Consider the following 21,794-nt stretch of genomic DNA (forward strand, 5'->3'; position numbering starts at 1 on the left):
AGACATGGTGCTGAGACTGTTCTGCAGAACTGGCTATGTTTAATAACCTCAGCATTGGCAGAAGATCTGACCTTGAGAACTCTGTGCCACATGTCTGAATCCTGGTCCCCTGTTATATTCCCTCGCTGTTTAGAGTTATAGAGATGTACAGCATGGAAACAGACCCTTCGGTCCAACCTGCCCACACCGACCAGATATCCCAACCCAATCTAGTCCCACCTGCCAGCACCGGCCCATATCCCTCCAAACCCTTCCTATTCATATACCCATCCAATGCCTCTTAAATGTTGCAATTGTACCACCCTCCACCACTTCCTCTGGCAGCTCATTCCATACCCGTACCGCCCTCTGTATGAAAAAGTTGCCCTATAGGTCTCTTTTATATATTTTCCCTCTCACCCTAAACCTATGCCCTCTAGTTCTGGACTCCCCTCCTTAGAACCTGTTTGATACATAGAGCTGCCTTTATCCTTCTTTAAATCAGATGCATTCATACCTTTTGAAATCATAACATATGAGCTGCACTTAAAATGTGTTGTCCTTGAGAGCTTTACATTTATTGTTTCTATATTTGAACCAATAATTCTAATCCTATTATAACCTCTTGGGTTTCTGATTTTCATTGGGCACATTTCTGAAGGGTCATCATATGACCTACTGCTAATGATGCCGTCATACTTTCTTGCCCTTGGCAACTTGGCGTAGACATCTTCTTTGCACCATCTTCCTATGGAATCAGAATGCCAATAGACACTACTTAACTCAATTCTTGAGCGTCAAACAACTATTTTACTCCACAGTTTAATGCTTAACTATTTAAGCATTAAACTGCCCCTCTCCGAACCCATCACCACTACTTCACCTCCACCACCTCCACTCCCACTTGGGGCTGCAACTCCACTTAATAAAATTAAAGATGGGGGGTATGTTGAAGTACATTCTCTCTTACTCCACCTTCCATCATAGCCAGCTACTCCTTTCATGTGGAATGGCCTTTCAGCTTTGAGATACTATCCATCATTTTTTAATTGGATGCCAGACCTGCCCTTTGGCTAATAATTTGTTGTTCTAGAGAAAATCACAGGCTGTTTTCCTCCAGAGTTGAGGTCAGGAGCCTGAAACTGTCATGGCTTCCATTTGCTGCTCTCAGACAAAAAATCCAGCTCCTTATTTTCATTCGTGCAGCCGTGCCACTGGCTGTTGACTCTAAAAAGGGCTTTGAAGAGACATTTGATGGTGCCTGCAACAACTCATGATATTCACTCATTTCAATCTTAAAACAGCTAGAATAGCAGGCATGTGACAGAACCTTTTTGTATTTCGATGCCTCATATTACTTCAGGTACAGGAAGAGGTTACCTTGTTTTTCAAGCCTGCTCTGCTCTTCAGTGTGATTCTAGCTGCCCTGTGACCTAACTCCACATACTGCTTTTGCCATCTATCCCTTAATACCCTTGGTTAACAGAAAGTAATCATTCTTGGATTTAAAATTGCAGTAAATGACCCAATGTCAATTGCTGTTTGCAGAAGAAACAATTCGAGACTTTACCACTCTTTGCAAATGGAATTTTTCCTAATTTCACTCCTGATGAAAGGTTGAGCTCTCATTTCCATGGCATGTCCCTTTGCCCTAGATTTCCCCAACCAGCAGAAATAACTTCTCTTTTTGCACTGTTGTATTCTCTTAACAACCTTGGATCCAACTCACCCCTCAATCTTCGCAGTTACAGGCAGTTAAAACCAAGGTTTGGTAATCTCTAATTTAAGCTTTGATTAGGTCCAGAAGTACTTTTCAAAGGTATTTTAATGAACTCCAATAATAAAACATTAATGTCACGGGTGGCTAGTGTCTATTTTCACCAATGTGATAATTTGCTGAAGGGCCATGACATATTGGCAAGTAAAGATGTAGGTTACTGTCCCATTACAGAGAAGCGACAGGTGGTGGTCTTAACCTGAGAGTTACTACACCTCGAGCAAACTTGAGAATTTGGGGCCTCCACTGGCACAAGGATACCACAAGTAGTGCAAGCACCCATCCAACCAACTGAGCTAACTGACCCCAATATTTGGCAGTGCTTTGGTTGATGATCTGAAGTTCCCAGTTCATGCTAATAATGTCCCTTTGCTAATCTTCGATCAATGTAGTGCAGAAACACTCACTCATTTTCCTATGTCAACAAGATATTGATAAGGTTAGACCACAACTTTAGAATTACAACATTAGTATGTGGGCTAGTTGACAACAATCACAATTTTAAAATATTTTAATCATCAGTGAAAGTTTTCAATTTGCAATGTACAAAATATTTTCCTTGAGACAGAATGATAAATGAAATATTATTTATAGAGTCGTTAGCGTCTCATGTCTGTGTCACCATTAAGTGAGATTATGACTAATCTGTGACCTAACTCCATACATCTGTCTCTGGTTTACACCCTTACTACCTTTCATCATCAAAAATCTGTAAATCTCAGATTTAAAATTAATGATTAATCCCGCACCTAGCAGTTGCTAGTTGCACAAGAGAGCTCTGTCCTAATTTCACACTTGAAAGGTCTGACTGCAGTTTTTATTCAACAATGCCTCTTAATCCTGGAGTCTCCCAGCAGAGGGTTCCAGTAGTAGGGTCCCTACCTCTGAGCTAAGAGGCCTGGGTTCAAGTCCTATCTGCTGTAGTGTGTGAGATAACCTCTCTGAATGGGTTGATTTTAAAACAAAGATCTGTCAAATCTGGGCAAAGCCTTGAGTGTGAAATCTCTACAGAGTCCCTTTCAGAGATCTGCTATAAGCATGTTGGGATTAGAGTGGCGCTGGAAAAGCACAGCAGGTCAGGCAGCATCTGAGGAGCAGGAAAATCAACGTTTCGGGCAAAAGCCCTTCATTACTTTTGCCTTTAAGCATGTTGGGCCAAATGATCTTTCCCATGCTTATCAGTTCACATTTTATTTTCCGCAAAGAAGGATTTGACATCTGAGGTGATGGGCCAAGGTTTGGAGAGAGGCTGAGGTAAAAAAAATCTAGAAGCATCACTTGGATGATCATGTTTGGCTGAGGAATCCTTGGCTGGAAGAGAAAAGGGAGTTAGTGTAAAGATTGATGGTTCATGTAGGGTAGCTGGGGAACTGCTCTACATACAGTCAATATATTTGAATCTGACACCAATTCCTAATATTGCTAATTCTGTCATCAAAATCCCTTCTGCCCACTCACAAATTAAGACACAAAACTTCTTTAAAAGCTTAAGTGTGTTTTGGTTCGCATTATGTTTGCTCATATCTTCTTGCGTCTGTCAGTCTGCCCTTGAGGCAGAGATCTATTGTAAATGAGCATTCAGGCTGAACAGAAATATCCTGTATAAATATCTTTAATATATAATAATGAACGGAGCAGGAGATTGGTCATTCAGCTGGCAATGAAGCTTGAATATATGCTGGTTCTGAAAAGTTGGTAAAATGATATCACCGGAAATGAGAATACTTCAGTTTATAGAATTCCAATGTTTTGAATTGCTTCCAGTCCATTCTATTGTATAGAATTCTCAATTTGAGTGCACCACTTAAAATGTGTAAACCTGATCCACTGATATTATTCATGTTTTCATTACTCAGCATGCCATCATTTAGTCCAGTCCCATTCGTTTCTCGTGCTCTAATTATGACAGGATCGTATTTTGTATAATAACGTGTTTAATTTAGATTCAGCACGAGTGATTAAGCTGACTCTGACACAAGCCCTGTGTTTCAGATTGAGCATTTTATAGATGCAGTCAATAGACATCCTAATTAAAGCAGGAGCAATCTGAGAAGATCTATTTTCGGGCAAACTGGTTAGCATATCACATTCTGTCTCGATGATAGAACAGTGGTTTTTCCTTCCTCACTGGTAAAGCTTTGGTTGTTGCTGGAGTCTATGATGTGTCCACCAGCTGGGTCCCACCCTGCTGTTGGACCAATGCCACTTAGTCTATGTGTGCCTTGATGCACACAAACATGCACACATTTATTTGTTGGGACCCAGCTGTCTGCCAGGGTCAGCCTGCTGCGAAATGAGATCTTTGGGGCCCTTGCTTTGGTTACCATCCAAAATAATTGGAGGAATTTAATGATGCAATATTTAATATTGATTTAGTGGATTCTTATATTGGAATATCGTGTTGATGAAATACTCAGTTGACCTGGGATTGCTATTGTTCACAGATAATCAGGTCAAAATCTTCACAGCACATAAACTGTACAGCCACCATTATTAGTCAGGTGAAGGCAGAATCATGTTTAACTGTGTTGCCCTTTACATTCAAATTGGTCACAGTTACAGATTGAGGCACAAAGAATTTACTTTGGCAAATCTCAGGGGAAGTTGGTTGTGAAGCACTGAAAGTGGCCATGGAATTGGGTACATGGCATTGGGTTTACAAGTGCCTGTTAGCTGATTCATGACATTAAACAATCCCTTTCCTTTCAAGCAGTGGAGGTGAGGGCATATGTTTTTAAAAAATGTCTCAAATCGAAGATTGATTTAAAGTGCTCATTTGATTGTTCGCCTTTGGTATTTTCAGTCTTCTCAGTTAAAAGCAGGCAATCTGGACACTTGAATCCCATTTACAATCACCTTTTCACTATTGAGGGAAGCTTTCAAAGTGTCTTAGCCATTATTATTAAATTTATTGGCTAGCTTATGTTCCTATTTTTAGCATTCACAATGTTTTTAACTGCCTATCTATGAAATGTTGTGTCTTCACTCTGTTTGTTTAAAGGATTTCGATATTCTCATTCTCGTTCATTATGGACAATTAAATCTACCCACAATAAAACTATCATTAAAAGTATCATCTAGATGATGAATTCAGCTGTTAATTATCATCAGTGATTGGAATGAGTAATTCAGATTTTGTTTCTACTTTTGTCTTTTCCCAAAGCGAACCACTCTGGGGTTCAGTTGCACAAGCAGGCTGTTTGGTGTCTTGCCCAACAGACCATTTTCCATTATTGGACATAAAGAATGAGTGGAGCTCCTATGTCGACACCCTGATCCAAATCCACACTTGACATTAATGAGGTTTGCAGTTGGTAGTTGTTAAACAGCAATTGGAGTTGTGTTCCCCCCCCCCCCCCCCTCAAAAATAATTCCCTGGTTGTAAAATGCTTTGGAACATCCTGACGATAAGTAAAAATGTTTAATTATAAATATACACCTTTGTTTCCGTCCCATCCCCTTGCTCCAAGATCAATGCCATGCTTATATCTGGAATTCCATTCCCATTCCGACCCATCTCGTTACATCTCTCCAGAATTTCTCAATGTTCTCTTAAAGTTTATTTTCTTGACAGTGCCTTAGGATGGTTCCTCTCTCTCTTCTCCTGGCTCTTCCCTGGAGAATTTTTGGGACATTTTTTGTCACCTTACTGCTACTGTCGTAAGTGTACGTTTTTGGTCTAATGCAAAAAACATCAATTAATTACCTAGTTCCCTTCACACTGCTTTTATGAACAGTCATCACTTTATGTGGGTTTAGGCATAATTCAGTTTTGTCCAAATGAAATGGAGCTTCAAGTTGTGAGCAAAGGTTTAATCAGTTTTAATTGTGCTCTATTTCCAGAAAAAAAAACTTGTTTTTATATTGCACTCAAAATCAAACATCCCAACGCACTGCACAGCCAGTGACTTACAGCTGAAGGGTAATCAAATCCAATTGTACACAGTATTGTCCCATAAATAGAATATAGAACATTACAGCGCAGTACAGGCCCTTCGGCCCTCAATGTTGCGCTGACCTGTGGAACCAATCTGAAGCCCATCTAACCTACACTGTTCCATTTTCATCCATATGTCTATCCAATGACTATTTAAATGCCCTTAAAGTTGGCAAGTCCACTACTGTTGCAGGCAATGCGTTCCACGCCCCTACTACTCTCTGAATAAAGAAACTACCTCTTGCATCAATCCTATATCTATCACCCCTCAATTTAAAGCTATGTCCCTCTCGTGCTAGCCGTCACCATCCGAGGAAAAAGGCTCTCACTGTCCACCCTATCTAACCCTCTGATTATCGTATATCTCTTAATTAAATCACCTCTCAACCTTCTTCTCTCTAATGAAATCAGCCTCAAGTTCCTTTTCTCATAAGACCTTCCCTCATACCAGGCAACATCCTAGTAAATCTCCTCTGAATCTTTTCCAAAGCTTCCACGTCCTTCCTACAATGCGGTGACCAGAAATGAATGCAATACTTGGTAAGTGCGGCCGCACTAGCGTTTTGTACAGCTGCAGCATGACCTCATGGCTCCAAAACTCAGTCCTTCTACCAATAAAAGCTAACACACCATATGCCTTCTTAACAACCCTATCAACCTGGGTGGCAACTTTGAGGATCTATGTACATGGACACTGAGATCTCTCTGCTCATCTAAACGACCAAGAATCTTACCATTAGTCCAGTACTCTTTATTCCTGTTGCTTCTTCCAAAGTGAATCACCTCACACTTTTCCGCATTAAGCTCTATTTGCCATCTCTCAGCCCAGCTCTGCAGCTTATCTATGTCCCTCTGTAACCTGCAATATCCTTCGGCACTGTTCGCAACACCACTGACCTCAGTGTCATCTGCAAATTTACTAACCCATCCTTCTATACCCTCATCTAGGTCATTTATAAAAATGACAAACAGCAGTGGCCCCAAAACAGTTTCTTGCGGTATACCACTAGTAACTAAACTCCAGGATGAACATTTCCCATCAACCACGACCCTCTCTCTTCTTTCAGCTAGCCAATTTCTGATCTAAACTGCTAAATCTCCTTCAATCCCATGTGACTGTATTTTGTGCAATAGTCTACCATGGGAAACCTTATCAAACACCTTACTGAAATTGCAAATAAATTAAACTACAACAGTTAAACTCTTACTTCTGGTGGGTACTGGTCAATTGTTAACTGTTGGTCAGGAGATCTGGATAAGTTCCCTTGTTTATCTTCCATTTAACATCTCATCCAAAGTAATTTCACTGACCTAAGGAATATCTTTGCTCAATACCCCTGATTAAGGGACTGAAACCTTTGTGACTTGAGAATGGAACCAGCCAGAGCTCTGGGACAGGATTTCCAAATGCAACTAACATCACCCATCTGCATCTGATTCAAAATCGTGACTTTAAGTTCCCTTACACATCTCAGATCAAAAGCTTTGTTTAATACGCAGGAAAACAGAATTACTCAAAACAGCAAGTGCAAGCTTTATATGTTCATCCCATAATCAGTTCATAAAAGACAATTTCTCCCTCCTGCCGTTGACAACACTAATCTTCAAAGGGATACAGCCAGTTTGATTAAATAATTGCAGCATTTTTTGATAGTTGAATAACTTTTGTGACAGATTTCATCGGTTATTTGTTTTTGGCAGCCTTTTTGTAAGCTAACATTATTAAACCATGTCTCTGTTAGCATGTGGCATCTGGATACTTGAGGGTTTCATGTGGTTTTAACTGTGTGCATTGATATCAGAAGCTTCATATTTTGGGGGGAGGTTGGGTTAGGGAATCCTTTTTAAAAGCCTTACTCGTTGACTGATTATATCTGTTATTAAATATGTAAGAAATCACAAGGGAATTTTAGCAGCACAGGAAATTATTGCCATCTCTCTTACATGTCCAATAAAAATATTGAGCTAATGCAGCTGTTTTAGCTGACTAAATGCTTCTTTTGAAGTGCAGAAATTATAACTCTCTTGTTCCTGCACCCCCACTCCTCCCCCACTTTCAAACCCTACATTTTATACATTGATTTTGAAGTAATGGATGGACCCTAATGATGTTATGCCACAGTTTAAGGAATAATCTATTTTCAAAACGCTGCTTTTATGTTTTCCAAGATAGGATGGCCAAGGTGTTAACGATGGGGAATGCTTCATTGAGATTCATGAACTAGACATATTGCTGTGTGTGTGGATGAGCCCTCTCCTAACAGATTCACAAAGTCATAATAATGGTAAGGTCATCTGCTTCAATAGGAATATATGAGCAGTAGTTCATCATTGTATATTTAAATAGTGCAAAGCTTTTACCATCTTTGAGCATTTTGAGCCATAACCCCTTTAAAATAAACATACAACCAAGGGTCAGGAGTAGGCAATTCAGGCCCTCCCACTCACTATACCATTTAGTAATGTCATTGTAGCCTCAAACCTACATTCATGCCTACATTTCACCTCCTTACTTAACAGTAATTTATCCAGCTCTACCTTTCAAAAAAACTCAATTACTGTATCCACCAAGCCTCGAGGAAGAGAATGCGAAAAAACCCATGACCATCTGAGAGAGAAAAACTCCACCACAACTCTGTTTTAATTCAGTAATTCTGATTTTTAAAATTAAATCTAGATTATCCCATAAGAAAAAACATCCAGTCCCAATAATCCTTTAATGACCTCAGGTTCTTGTATGAATGTTTCAATACAAGCTTACAACACAGAAAGTGGGCGTTTGGCCCATTGTGCCCTATGTTGGCTTTTTGAAAGGGTGACCTCCATAATCCTGCAAATTTCCACCCTTTGAGTATTTATTAGAATGAAAATCCAGAATTAATATCCAACTTATTGTATAGTTCAGAAAATACAACTGGTATTTAGCATGTTTTGCGTAGCTAACCAACTAATTGAAACTCAAAAACTCAGATGTTCAGATTTGATTCTTGAGTGGACATTTAGTGATTGCTATATTTTAATTGTTTGAGATTACATATAGAAGACTACTTTGTGTTGTTTGTCCCGCAGAGCAATCTTTTAAGTAATTCTTGCTCCACTGGTCATGGAACTTGATTTGAAACCCTGCTCATATGTTCTGCATTCAAACTCATCTGCTTTGGATGTTTCCCTGAATCTAAACTTCTAATAATAACACCAAATAAGTCACTGAGCCATCTAACTGAGGGAAAAATGAGTGCTCGTTCATGCAATATAGCAGGAGCCATTCCATTCCTAAGTAATTCATTTGTTTATAATGAAAACTGTGTGCATTCAAAACAGGACCTTACTCTTTGTAGGCAAAAGGCATTCATCCATATATAGGGTCTTTTATATTCAGGAACAGGTTAAGAAGACTGCAAATCATTGCTGTGTTCAAACTGGCAGTGCTCAGAGTTTACCTGTCCTCTGAGTTTTGTCACCTAACTTAGATTGACAGTTTGTGCTGCATCTCCGTGCCAATCATGTTCCAATCACTTAGGACTCTTGTCTCTTGGCGTATAAATTGTACTTCACTTTCCAAGTTTGTGGTTTCTAACAATGAGTGCAAGTTGAAAAGTATTGACTTCACGTCTCCTCTTAACAATATTAGAACACTAAATTGTTTATGGAAGAATTTGAAACAGTCACTTGGCAATGCATCATGGGGGATCAGGCTGGAGGGGTGAAATGGGCTACTCCTCTCCTTATTTTGTTGAGTGTGTGATGTGAATGCAAGCCTTAATTCTTTTTAAGGGTCCTGTTGACTGTGAAATCAACCATGAAGGATGGTTTATTGTTTTGTGGTATTGCTAAGGAACCGCTATGAAAGCGGAATTGGTTAATTCAAGGTCATAAGTTTCAGGATTGCTCATGAAACTTAATAAAAATTATGCTGAAAGCGTGGAATTACTGGGGAAATCTAAACATGTATTGAGTCACAAGGATCAGTCTTATGTTTCGTTTTCCTTGTGTTTCTGATACTCTATCTGAAAATCTGCACTCACTCGCTTTTCTGCTGTTGGCCATGGATACCCTTTTCACTCTTTCTCTGCCCATCTTTAGACAACATGTGGGAATGATTATAAAAAGATGAATTAGTTGTATTAAAATTCAGAAATTTTGTGAATAAATGTGAAACGATTGGAGGTGGAGAAGGTGAGAAATGAGTAAAAATACGTTGCAATCTATTTAGTTAACCAGAAAAGAAATTTTACAAAACGGCCGTCTCACAGAGCTAAAGTCTTATAGCTTTGTAATAGAAAGAAAAATTTGCATTTATGTAGCAGCTTTAACATTGTAAAATATCCCATTGTACTTCACAGTGGTGTAATTGGATAAAAATTGAAGTAACCAACAACATGGTAAGAGAAGCAGTTAAGTAAACATTTTCACTGGAGATACCAGGTAATGTCAGGAGGGTGGGTTTTAAGGAATAACTTTAAAAAAGGAAGAGACATTGGAAATAGTGTTTCTCCCTTTCATTTATTGTTTCTTTCTTCATGTCTATACTGGGCTCCCTCTACCTTTGGGCTATCCTTAGCCTGAGGTTGTCAGAAACTTTGTTAGCCAAATCTCAACTCACAGCAAGTTCCTGCGCTCACTGAGCTAATGTGGCTCTGAGTTGTGTAATGTCTTGGTTTTAAAATTCTCTTCTTCAAATCGCTCCGTGGACTCGCCATTTCCTGTCTCTGCGCCCTCCCCCAGCCCCTCAACCCTCCTGGATACCTGTTCTGCTCTGATTCTGACTTCTTGAACACTTTGGTATGGCGGCCACGAGGTATATTCAAAAAGGAGATTAATACATTTTTAGATTTTTAAAGGCATCGTTGGTTTTGGGAAGAAAGTGGGAAGATGCTATTGAGATGGAGGATCAGCCATGATTCTGATGAATGGCAGAGCAGCATCGAAGGGCCAAATGGCCTACTCCCACTCCTTGTTTCTATGTTTTTATCCCTAATTTTAAAATCTCCATCATTGATGACCATGACTTCTGTTTTCTCTCCGTAAGATCTGGGGTGCGCTCCTTAAACCTCTCCACCTCTCTATCTCACTTTCCTTTTATCTAAGACATTCCTTAAAACCCACCCTCCTGACATGACCTAATATCCCCTCCTGGGTTTTTGGTTTTTGATCCTTCTGTGAACCACTTGGCACATTTAGCATAATTGCACTGTGAATAAATGAGCTAATATAATCACTGAACTTATTAGAAGCAGTACAACCGAATAACAAGATGCATCAGAAGTGAGACTTTGCTTTTCTTTAAAATACAGGTGTGACTATTATTCTTCAAAATTATTTCAAGATCAACAAATAGTACCATTGTTTGTATTGGAACAATATGCAAAATATAATTGAGCAACAGGCCTTTGACATCATGATGTGGCAGCTGACCGAACACCAACTTCTCTTGACTGTTAAGTCAGACACTGAGTTTAATGACATGCAAGATCATCTGCAGCAAGAGCAAGGCTGCAGAATGGTTTAAAAAAACGATGCTTTTGATCAGTTTTAGTGTATCCTTGAAATTCCACATGCACAAAATACTGAATTTGCTATGTTATTCTCTCGCATTAGCATAAAAGCAGCCTGTGACTGCTTTTGCTTCAACAACAGCTTGCCACCGGATAGCACCTTTTAAAGTAGTAAAATTTTCCAAGATATTTCATAGGGATCTCATCGCAAAATTGACCACAAATCAGAAAAGGTTATTTTTAGGACCTGATGCCTGGACTTTAGGGTGAGGTTGTGAAGAGAAATTACATATTAGGCCTGCTTTCTTCAGAATTTAGAAGGCTAAGGAGTGATCTGATTGAAGTCTTTGAGAGATAAACAGGAAAAGTTAAGCTATTTCCACTGGTCAGGGATTCTAGAGTGAGGGGACATAGTCTACAAATTGATCCTGTACTGTTGAGGAGAAATGTTAGGAAGCACTTCTACATGGTTGAGGTTTGATGGCACAGCATAGTTGATGCTAGATCAGTTGTTAATTTTAAGTCAGAGGTAGATAATTTTTCATTAAGCAAAGATATTGAGGGATATGGGCTAGAGGCAGACATGTGGAGTTAGGCCATAGGTCAGCTGTGATCTCCTTGAACAGCAGAACAGGTTTGAGGGACTGAATGGCCTCTCCTGTTCCTATGACACACATGAAAAGCTTGGTTGGAAAGGACGATTTTAAGGAGTGTCTTTGAGGAGTGGAAAAATTTAAAATAGTTTGCTATTACTCTTTGTCAAAACATGTTGCTCTCTGCCTGAAACCCTGCAGGGTCAACAGTCAATCCTTTTATTAAGGAAAACTTGTTTTTATTAACAAGGGCTCCTGAGACCTTTACTGCAATCAGTTTGGACAAGATTTAAGATGCAAATTCTGTAATGGGTTCCATACATTTAGTGTTTTCCTTTTGGATGATCACAAATGATGCCAAGGCATTATTTTGAGCAAGTTCCCAATGGTGTCCTGGACAGTGTTTTTCCCTCAATGAACACATGCAAATATTATCTGGTCAATATCCCACTGTTGTTTGTGGGAGCTTGCTATGTACAACATAACTGCTTTGTTTCTTACAGTGCATTTATGACTTCACCTCAAAAATACTTTATTGGTTGTGAAGCACTTTAAAGTATCCTGAGGTCATGAAAGGTGCTACATAAATGAAAGTCCTTCTTTATTTAAAACTCTGTTATTGATACCATACTGAAGATGTGGTTACAATATTTGCTAATAACACAAAGATAGGTAGGAAAGTAGGTTGTGAAGAGGATACAAAGAGGTTACAAAACGCTCTTAGGGTTTGGTTAGCTCAGTTGGCTGGATGGCTGGTGAGTGATGCCAACAGCATGGGTTCAACTCCTGTACCAGCTGAGGTTAGCATGAAGGATTCTCTCCCTGAGCCATGGTGACCCTCAGGTTGAATCACCACCATTCATCTCTCCCTCTAATGAGAGGTAGTCTTACTTGGCCATGGGGCTATGGTGACTTTACAAAAAATATATTGAGATTGTGAGTGGGTGAAAATGTGAAATGGTCAATTTTTGGCAAGGTAAATAGTAAAGAAGCATATTACCTAAGTTTTATGAGTCTACGGAGCTCTGAAATGCAGAGTGATCTGGGTATCCTTATGCATGAATCATCAAGGGTTGGTATGCAGCAAGTAATTAGGATAATGAGGTGAGTTAAGTACAAAAGTAGGAAAGTTATACTTCAGGGCACTGGTGAAATCATGTCTGGAGTACTGTGCATGGTATTTGTCACCTTAAATAAGGTAGGATATAAATATGCTGGAGGCAGTTCAGAGGAGGTTGACTAGACCAGTACCTGGAGTTAATCGGTTGTCTTATGAGGAAAGGTAAAACAGACTAGGCTTGAATCACGTAGTCGAAAGTGAGGAATGCAGATGCTGGAGATCAGAGTTGAGAGTGTGGTCCTGGAAAAGCACAGCAGATCAGGCAGCATCCGAGGTGCAGAAGAGTTGATTCTCCTCTGGAATGGCTTATGCCTGAAACGTTGATTCTCCTGCTCCTTGGATGCTGCCTGACCTGCTGTGCTTTTCCCAGCACCACACTCTTGACTCTAGGCTTGAACCCATTGGAGTTTACAAGATCGTGAGATGACTTGATTGAAACCTGAGGGGTCTTGACAAGATGGATGTGGAAAGGATAATTCCTGTTCTGGGAGAATCTAGAACTGAAGGTCAGGAGTTGCCCATTTAAAACCGAGATTAAGTGAATTTCTATCCCTGAGGTTGATGAGTGTTTGGAATCCTCTTGCTGAAACGCTGGTAGAAGCAGGGTCCATGAATATTTTTAAGAGAGGTAGATACATTCTTGTTCACTGAGAAGGTGAAAGAGTATCGGGGTTGGCAGGAAATGTGGATTTTAGATTGCAGTCAGATCAACCATGTTCTTATTTAATGGTGGAGCAGGCTTGAGGGGTTGAATGGCCTACACCTGCTTCTGATACATACATTTCAGTTAGTCCAGGAAAAACTAACATGTCAAGATAAAAAAAAGGTGCTATTGTAATTAATTCATAAATCCTGCTATTTTGATGTGGATGCTACCCCATTGAGCAACAATATTTATCATAAAATTTGGAATGCTAGCATAAAAATAGCAGCACACAGTCTCTACCGAAGCAGCCTAGTATCAGAATGATGAGAGGGCTGTGAAGTGATGTGCCACTGCCTTGTATAAAAAGCTAAAATTTCAAAGAACATTTGCATTGCCTTATCGAGTATCAATTCTACCCATGTACCTTCTACGTATCTTCCTGCATACTGTTCTAGAAATAGATAAACTCTGATACATTTACAGCACAGATGTAGTCCATTCAGTCCATCATGTCTATGCCAATCAACTAAGGTCTAGCTGCACTTTCCATTTCCAGCTTATGTCTCATAGCCCTGGAGGCTGTGGCAACAGAAATGAGTATTTAATTACTGCTTCCATGTTATGAGAGTTTCTAACTCATCACTTTCAGGGACTGAGCTCCAGGTTCCTTCTGTTGCCCCCCCACCACCCTGCAGCCTCAAAATTTCTCCTTAAATGTTCTCTCAGCCTTCTACCTCTTAAGCCTGCGCCCGCAGTAATTGACACTTTAACTCATTGAATAAGTGTCTTCCTAACCACTCTGTATATGCCTCCCAATCTTGTGCACATCTATCAGATCATCTCCCAACCTTCGCTTCTCTGAGATAAACAACCCTGCCTATCTAATCTTTCCCCTAAGCATCCAGATAAATTTATATTTTATATAAAGAAATATACAAATATGCAATAGCACAGACTTGGCAATGAAATCATGTGTATATCTACAATATACAGCGTGCTCTTTTGACAAAATATGCCATTGTAAATTTTTCTGTCAACAATTTTCTGATCTAATTTGGCTCACAAGCAGTCACATAATTATATGTCAGTAGGCAGCATATTACACTTATTTGTGTTGAATATCTTCCATGTTGTATGGGTATGTTTGCATGCGCTATAGATGGTTTTGGATGAAGGTACAATGTTGACCTGGATATTGGGAAAATTCCTCCTTTTCTTTTAAATAACATGGAAGGATCTTTGATGTTCCCTTTGTTTTATCATTTTCACCTCAATGCCAGTGCATCGAACACTGCAATGTGTTTGATTTTGTGTGCGTGCGTGTGTGTTTGTGTTTGTGTGCGTGTGTGTTTTTGTGTGTGTAGTGTATATACACTGTGTATCTGTATGAATGTTCCCACAATAGAGTAGTTCATCATCTGAACTGTTTCACTGGGTTACTGCCTGGCAGTCATTTTCCAGGCATCTATTATCCTTCATATTCAGTGCACACTCAGTATATTAGTATTCCAGAGTGGGGAGGATCATAGGTTAAACAATACTGTAGGTGTCCTCCACAAATGTGCGCACTCAAAATATTGCCGCTCATGACTAATCGCCTTGTAAAGGAATCTAAATTAACTTATTAGTGTGAGTGCATGCACAAATGTAGCAGTATTTCTTCCCTTCTGTTCGCTGATAATGTTGTATGTCATGAGTCAGCCAAAACACTTTAAGCTGCTCCAGAAACCATCTGTCAGTCTCCCCAGTTCAGTTATAATCTTGGATCTGGTGCCTCTCCTGTCACTCACCTTCAGATGATAGATAGGTGGGAAGTGTAAAGACCCACTTTTGAACCCCGGTAGTACCTGAATGTGAGGAAGTAAAGTGCTAATAGCATGGCTCGTGCTTTGTCCATGTTGCTTTTGCACTCTGCATCTTTTCACCCAGGTACAACAGTAGCAGCATGTGACACCTTCTCAACAGCCAAGTGCCAAATGCAAGTGTCAGGGTTGGTTAATGTCCTTTAGATCTTGCTCCATTTCAGTTGGGCAGCATTATATACTTGCCATGATGGTGGAATTGCACCATTACAATGCAGAAGTGCAGGTCTCCTTCTCTGACTGAAGGACAGCATCACCTGGTGTTATAACTCCATGCTCTTACAGAGGTTGGTTAGCTCATTTGGTTGGATAGCTGGATTGTGATGCAGAATGCTACCAACAGCATAGGTTCAATTACCACACTGGCTGTGATTACCATGAAGGACTCTCCTTCCCAAACTTTTCCCCTCACCTAAGGCATGGTGGACCTCCACTTGAATCACCATCACTCATCTCTCTATAATGAAATAGCAGCCTTATGGTGACTATATATATTATTGACTTTGTGGTTCTGCCAAACACCTCCAAAGGGGCCATCTCTAAAATAGTGGGGAGACTATTATCTGCTCACTTCTTTTGTTAGAACTTGCAAGCATATGAAAGGTGGAAGACTGCAAATGATCCACTGGTCCACAGAGATTGCCTCATACCATTGTGATGCCTAGGGAAACATAAGGCATAGTGACCCGCTCCACCCAAAGCCATGCAATTACTTGAGAAGGGTTTTAAAAACCAAAAAGTTCTAGGCCAAATAATTTGGGAAAGTGTCTGGAATCTTCCTCTTTTTAAGCATTCAAGACAAGTCCAGAAGAATCTCTCTGGCTCTTTGTAATATTATATGATATCAAACTCTTAGACATGGCAGTCCTTCACTCCATTCCTTATCCATAAATAGATCCATCTCCTACTCAAAAGAATTCAGTAAATTAGCAATCACCAAACAAATCTGGAGTCTCTTCTGCATGTCCACTGTTTATCAGGAGAAAGAAGAACCTGTCTATCTCTAAACTGTATTCATGGCCAAGTAGTTAAGCTGATATTTCAAAAATACAGTGGGGTTTCCCTACAATGGTTCAAGTCCTGTGGACTGTGTTTGGCAGGGTTACACTGGTTCCTTTGCCTACCAAGAATCTAGGGGTAAGGGACTATGGAGCATAAATAGGTGAGATTTTTTTGAATGGCCTATTTCATCTCCTAATTTTATATGTTTCATTTTCAGTAACCTTTCAGTGCCACTGGGCAATTGAGATTATCAGGTTGCCCAGAAGTTGCATTTCAGGATTGACGGGCGTCACTTTCTAGTTAATGTGGAATTCCTTCCTCGTTCTTGCTCTGACTATAACCTGCCAATAAACGTTCCACACTTGACTGCTTGACACAGAGCTATTTTGTTAATTAGCACAGGACGCATCTTAACAAAAGTTCTGACGAAGACTCACTTGACTCACTTGACTCGAAACATTAACTCTGTTTTTCTCTCTACAGGCACTGCTGAGTTTATCCAGCAATCCCAGTTCTTGTTTCAGATTTCCAGATTCTGCAGTTCTTTGTTTTTTGTTATAAAAGCGACATGCCTGTGTTAACAGTCTTATCCGCGTTCTTCATGCATTTCCTGAGCTTTTCTCGGCCAAGATCGGAAAATCCCTCTTCAGTGCACAGATAAAGCAAATAAAATGAGCATCGGTCAGGTTTGAACTAGCACTGGAGCTGAGAGACAACCATCGGCAATGCTGAAGTGAATCAGGTGTCCAAACAGGTCTTTTTCAGAGGGTGCACTGGTAAATTTTCATTTTGGCAGGGGAATGCAATCTCTCGGACTCCTGCAGCTTGTTAACAAGACGTTAGATCAGGAAGGGTATGGGGTCGTGGATTCCACAGATTTTTCAGATTCCACAAATAATTGTCCATTGATTGCAATAACTGGGATTCCCTAGCCTGCAGGCAAAAAGCTATTAAATATTGAAGTCTGTCATCTCTTCACCTAACACTCGCCTCACCATATCATTGGAACGTCTGAAAGCACTACATGTGATGAATTATTTTGAAGTTAGCTCGGCAAATGCAGCAATCTGTCTGCACCAGCAATAGTCTCAAAATATCGAGACAACTGATCATCAGTTTTTACCAGTTGAGGAAGAAATGTTGACCAGGATATTGGGAGAACTGTCCGCTCTCCCTGATTTAATGCAGACAGACAGACAGACAGACAGACTACTTCAACTGGTTGAGTCGCTTATCCAAAGGGTGACAAGGCAGCACTCGTACAATTCTACACTCCTTCTGTTCCACAATCTCTTTCCAACTGAGTCAATGCCTAGTTTTTTCGTATTATTTGCAAGAGTTTTTGATGTGCGCAAGATACCCCTGTGTTATCATATATCTCAAATAAAATCAAAATACTGAGGAAGATGGTGATCTGAATAAAAATAAACAGTGCAAAAGAAATCTTAGTTCACTGGAAAGCGAAACAGAGTTTCGAGCCCCATCACTTTTCTATGGAGAATTAACACTTTCTTATCTCTGTATACTTACCTCTGGATCTTAGTTCAACATAGTAAAGCACACTATATGCTGTCACAAACAGTCACATGTGCAACTCAAGCTCAGCACAGCATCCCTTTTATAACATGCTTCCTATTTCTCACGTTGTTCAAACTGTGACCGCACTGAATGTAAATTATTACTGAATTAGGGTAGCTTTATGCTCTTGAATAATGCCTTCCATGAACAAGGATACCCAGTTACATTCATATAGTGTACAAATGCAGCCAGGGGAACCTTTTAACACTGGACTCAAATTTGGAAGTGACAACCAAGTGCCTAGTTTCCTCAGATACTGTCTTTTCCTGTCACACAGTCAGTTCTTGTAGTCCACATGAGCTGTTCAGGTTTTTTCAACAAAATTGGACAAATAATTGTGTTTATTGGGAAGTTAGGAATATTCATAGTGATGATGCAAAATTGCAGTTTAAAGCTGGAAAGGACACCCATGGCAAAAAACAGAAAGCTATTGATCTGATGATTTAGCAGCACATATGCTATCATCTTGAAAGTTTAGGTTTCCATTAACTTACAGTTTAAATCCCTTTGCTATCTTCCGCCGGCCTTAAGGTGAAGGTGAGACTTTACTTCCCTAGTGCAGATTCACGGTAAGCAGACAGTATCAGAAACCTAGTCATACAAAGCATGAGGATGTAGCTGAGCACTTTTTTGCTACTTTTGGTGTTGTTGGAACAATTCCGACACCAATTGGATGTTCTGTGCCAGTTTTTGTTGTAATATATTCTTGGGATGTGGCCCACCCTGGCAAAGTTGACACATACTGTCAATCCCTCATTGCTCTGAGAAAGTGAGAGTGGGCTGTCTCCTTAAACAGTTTGATACAATTGATCAGCTTGCTAGGCCACTTCAGAAGCAGTAGAGTGGTCAACCACAATGGTGAGATTGGTTTGACTTACAGACCAGACTGGGTAAGGGTGGTCGACTTTGATACTCTCTTGGTCACCCTGTTATAGGAAGAATATTATTAAACTGGAGAGTATTCAGTAAAGATTTGCCAGGAATGGAGGGTTTGAGTTATAAAAATAGGCTGGGACTTTTCTCACTGGAGTGCAGGAGGTTGAGGGGGTGACCTTTATAGAGGTTTATAAAATCATGAGGGGTATAGATAAAGTGATCTGCAGCTCCTGTTCTTTGGGTTAATCATCCGTCAGCATTATGTCCTACACCACAGTTGCCCAAGATCTACCAAGTGGTGTGGGAGCCAAAGATTTGGCCACTGAAGTCAAATAGTGACAGGTGTCTGTTGTTTATATATTGCAAATGATTTCTTTTCTCAATCCTTTTTCCAGTAGTTGAAAAGTCTTCATTGCAAGACAGTAACATTAACAAGGCTGTTACGTCTGCAACAATAGGAACTTGCAAGACAGGAGAAAAGAAGGCAGATTTCTCTTCAATCAGGGTATTGAAAGGTATGAAGTCATGCTGGATAAATTGAACAGTGGTCCAGATTATCCATGTTTATTTCAATTGATGTATCAGGCTTAATGGGCCGAGTGAGCTCCTCCTCTCCTACATTCTATTGGCAATGTAGCACCTCTGTAATTACCAACAGAGTAAGTGATATTAAAGTTGTATCTAGTATGCATGGTATATTAATTTGGATAAATTTACAAAATTACCCTGACAAACCTATGTTGATATTTATGCTACAGGATTTGTAATGAGGAGACATGATTGGTTTAAAGAATACACACTGAGTAAAATTCTGTTAATCGAACAGAACAAAAATTATTCCGAGGCACCAATTGCAACATATGGAAATGTAACCTAATGATCAAGTAATAGATTTTAAACTCTGCCAGCATACTGAGGCCAAAAAAAAGCAAGTGTTGATTAAACACTTCAATAACAGTATGAGCTAGGTACTTATTGCTGTACACTCTTGGGATTTGTGATGTTTGTCACTTTGAGAATGGGTTGGTGACTGAAGAAAACTGTATTCAGGTCAAGAATTCTCATTTCTGTACAGCTTCACTTAGAGAAGATGTTGAACCGTATTAGCTCATCAGCAGTCTGCAAGTTCCTGGAGGTGGTCATGTGGCGCATGTGTCTCGCTGTCCAAAACTAGATGCAATACTCGAGGGAAGCTGTCAAACATTGGAGGCTGAGTGGAGAAGAATTATGAGGCTGATTCCTTAGTGTGCAAGATCTGTGTTATGATGAGAGACAGGAGCGATTTCCTGCCTGGAAAGAAGAATTCAGTGAGGAAATCGGCTAGAGGTGCATAAGATAATTAATTGAATGGAAAAAGTAAACCTGAAATAGAATTTCATATTAATTTGGGAGCTGGACAAAAAGATACAAGTTCAGACTAGTAAAAAGCACACTTACAACAGAAGTACCGAAATTTGTCTTCATATCGAGACTGATCAACGTGTGTTTCTCTGAGTGTGAAATGAGTTAAGAAATAATTGTTTTTTGAACTAGGAAGATAGTTTGGAACACTTGAATGGATTAAGATGGACCAAACGGCCTTCAGTAAGGTGTGGAAGCAGAAAAGGCGGTTTGGCCCATTGTTTAATAGCAGAACAGATTCAATGTCATGGCTGATTTGAATTGCTTCAACACCCTTTTTCTGTTTTTTTTCCACATAACCCTTGATTTCCTTACTGATTAAAAAATGTCCATCTTCCCAGTGTCTCTGTTGAATAGGTGACCTTTTCCTCTGAGATTATGCCCTCCGGTCTGAGATTCTCCCATAAGGGGAAACGACTTTCCCATGTCTACTCTGCCAAGCCCCTAAGATCCTCTTATGTTTCAATAAGGTCACGTCTTATTCATTTAATCTCAACCTCCCCTCATAAGAAAATTCCTCCATACTGGGGGTCAACCGAGTAAACCTTCTCTGGACTGCTTCCAATTACAGAATATATTTCTGCAGGTAAGGGGAACAAGCTGTTCACAGTATTCTAGGTGTGGTCTGGCTAGTGTCTTGTATAGTTTTAGCAAGATTTCTTTATTTTAAACTTGGTTCCCCTATTATCTCCTGAACTTGGATACCAGCTTGTGGTTCATATATAAGGACTCCCAAATCTCTATGTGCTGCAGCTTTTTGTAGTCTTTCTTCATGAAAATGATACTCAGCTCCTCTATTTTACCTGCAAATGTGCATAATCTCACATTTCCCCACATTATATTCCATTTGATAAGTTTTTACCTACTAAATTAACCTTCCTATATCCCTTCTGTATCTTCCTCACCACTTGCCATCCAAGCTAATTTTGTGTCATTTGCAAACGTGGTGATAGTACGGTCACTTCCTCCATCCGAGTCATTAATAGGTATTATAAATAATTATGGCCCCAGCACTGATCTGTAATTTCAGGTCGTCATCCTAAAAATACTCCCTTTATCCCAACTCCCTGTCTTCTATTAGCCCATGCTCTATCCATGCTAATATACTACCCTCAAAACCTTATTCTTATCTTCAGTAGCCTTATGTGCAGTACCACATCCTTTTGAAAATTCAAATATATTACATTAGCCATTTCCCCTTTATCTATCCTGTTTGTTACCTCCTGCAACAGAATACTCCTGTGCTTGTGCTGTAGAACATAGAACATTACAGCGCAGTACAGGCCCTTCGGCCCTCGATGTTGCGCCGCCCTGTCATACTAATCTGAAGCCCATCCCACCTACACTATTCCATGTACGTCCATTTGCCTGTCCACTGATGACTTAAATGCACTTAAACTTGGCGAATCTACTACCGATGCAGGCAAAGCATTCCATACCCTTACTACTCTGAGTAAAGAAACTACCTCTGACATCTGTCTTATACCTATCTCCCCTCACTTTAAAGTTGTGTCCCCTCGTGTTTGCC

This window comes from Chiloscyllium plagiosum, chromosome 31 (genome assembly GCF_004010195.1).
Source record: "Chiloscyllium plagiosum isolate BGI_BamShark_2017 chromosome 31, ASM401019v2, whole genome shotgun sequence".
NCBI classification, from domain to species: Eukaryota; Metazoa; Chordata; class Chondrichthyes; order Orectolobiformes; family Hemiscylliidae; genus Chiloscyllium; species Chiloscyllium plagiosum.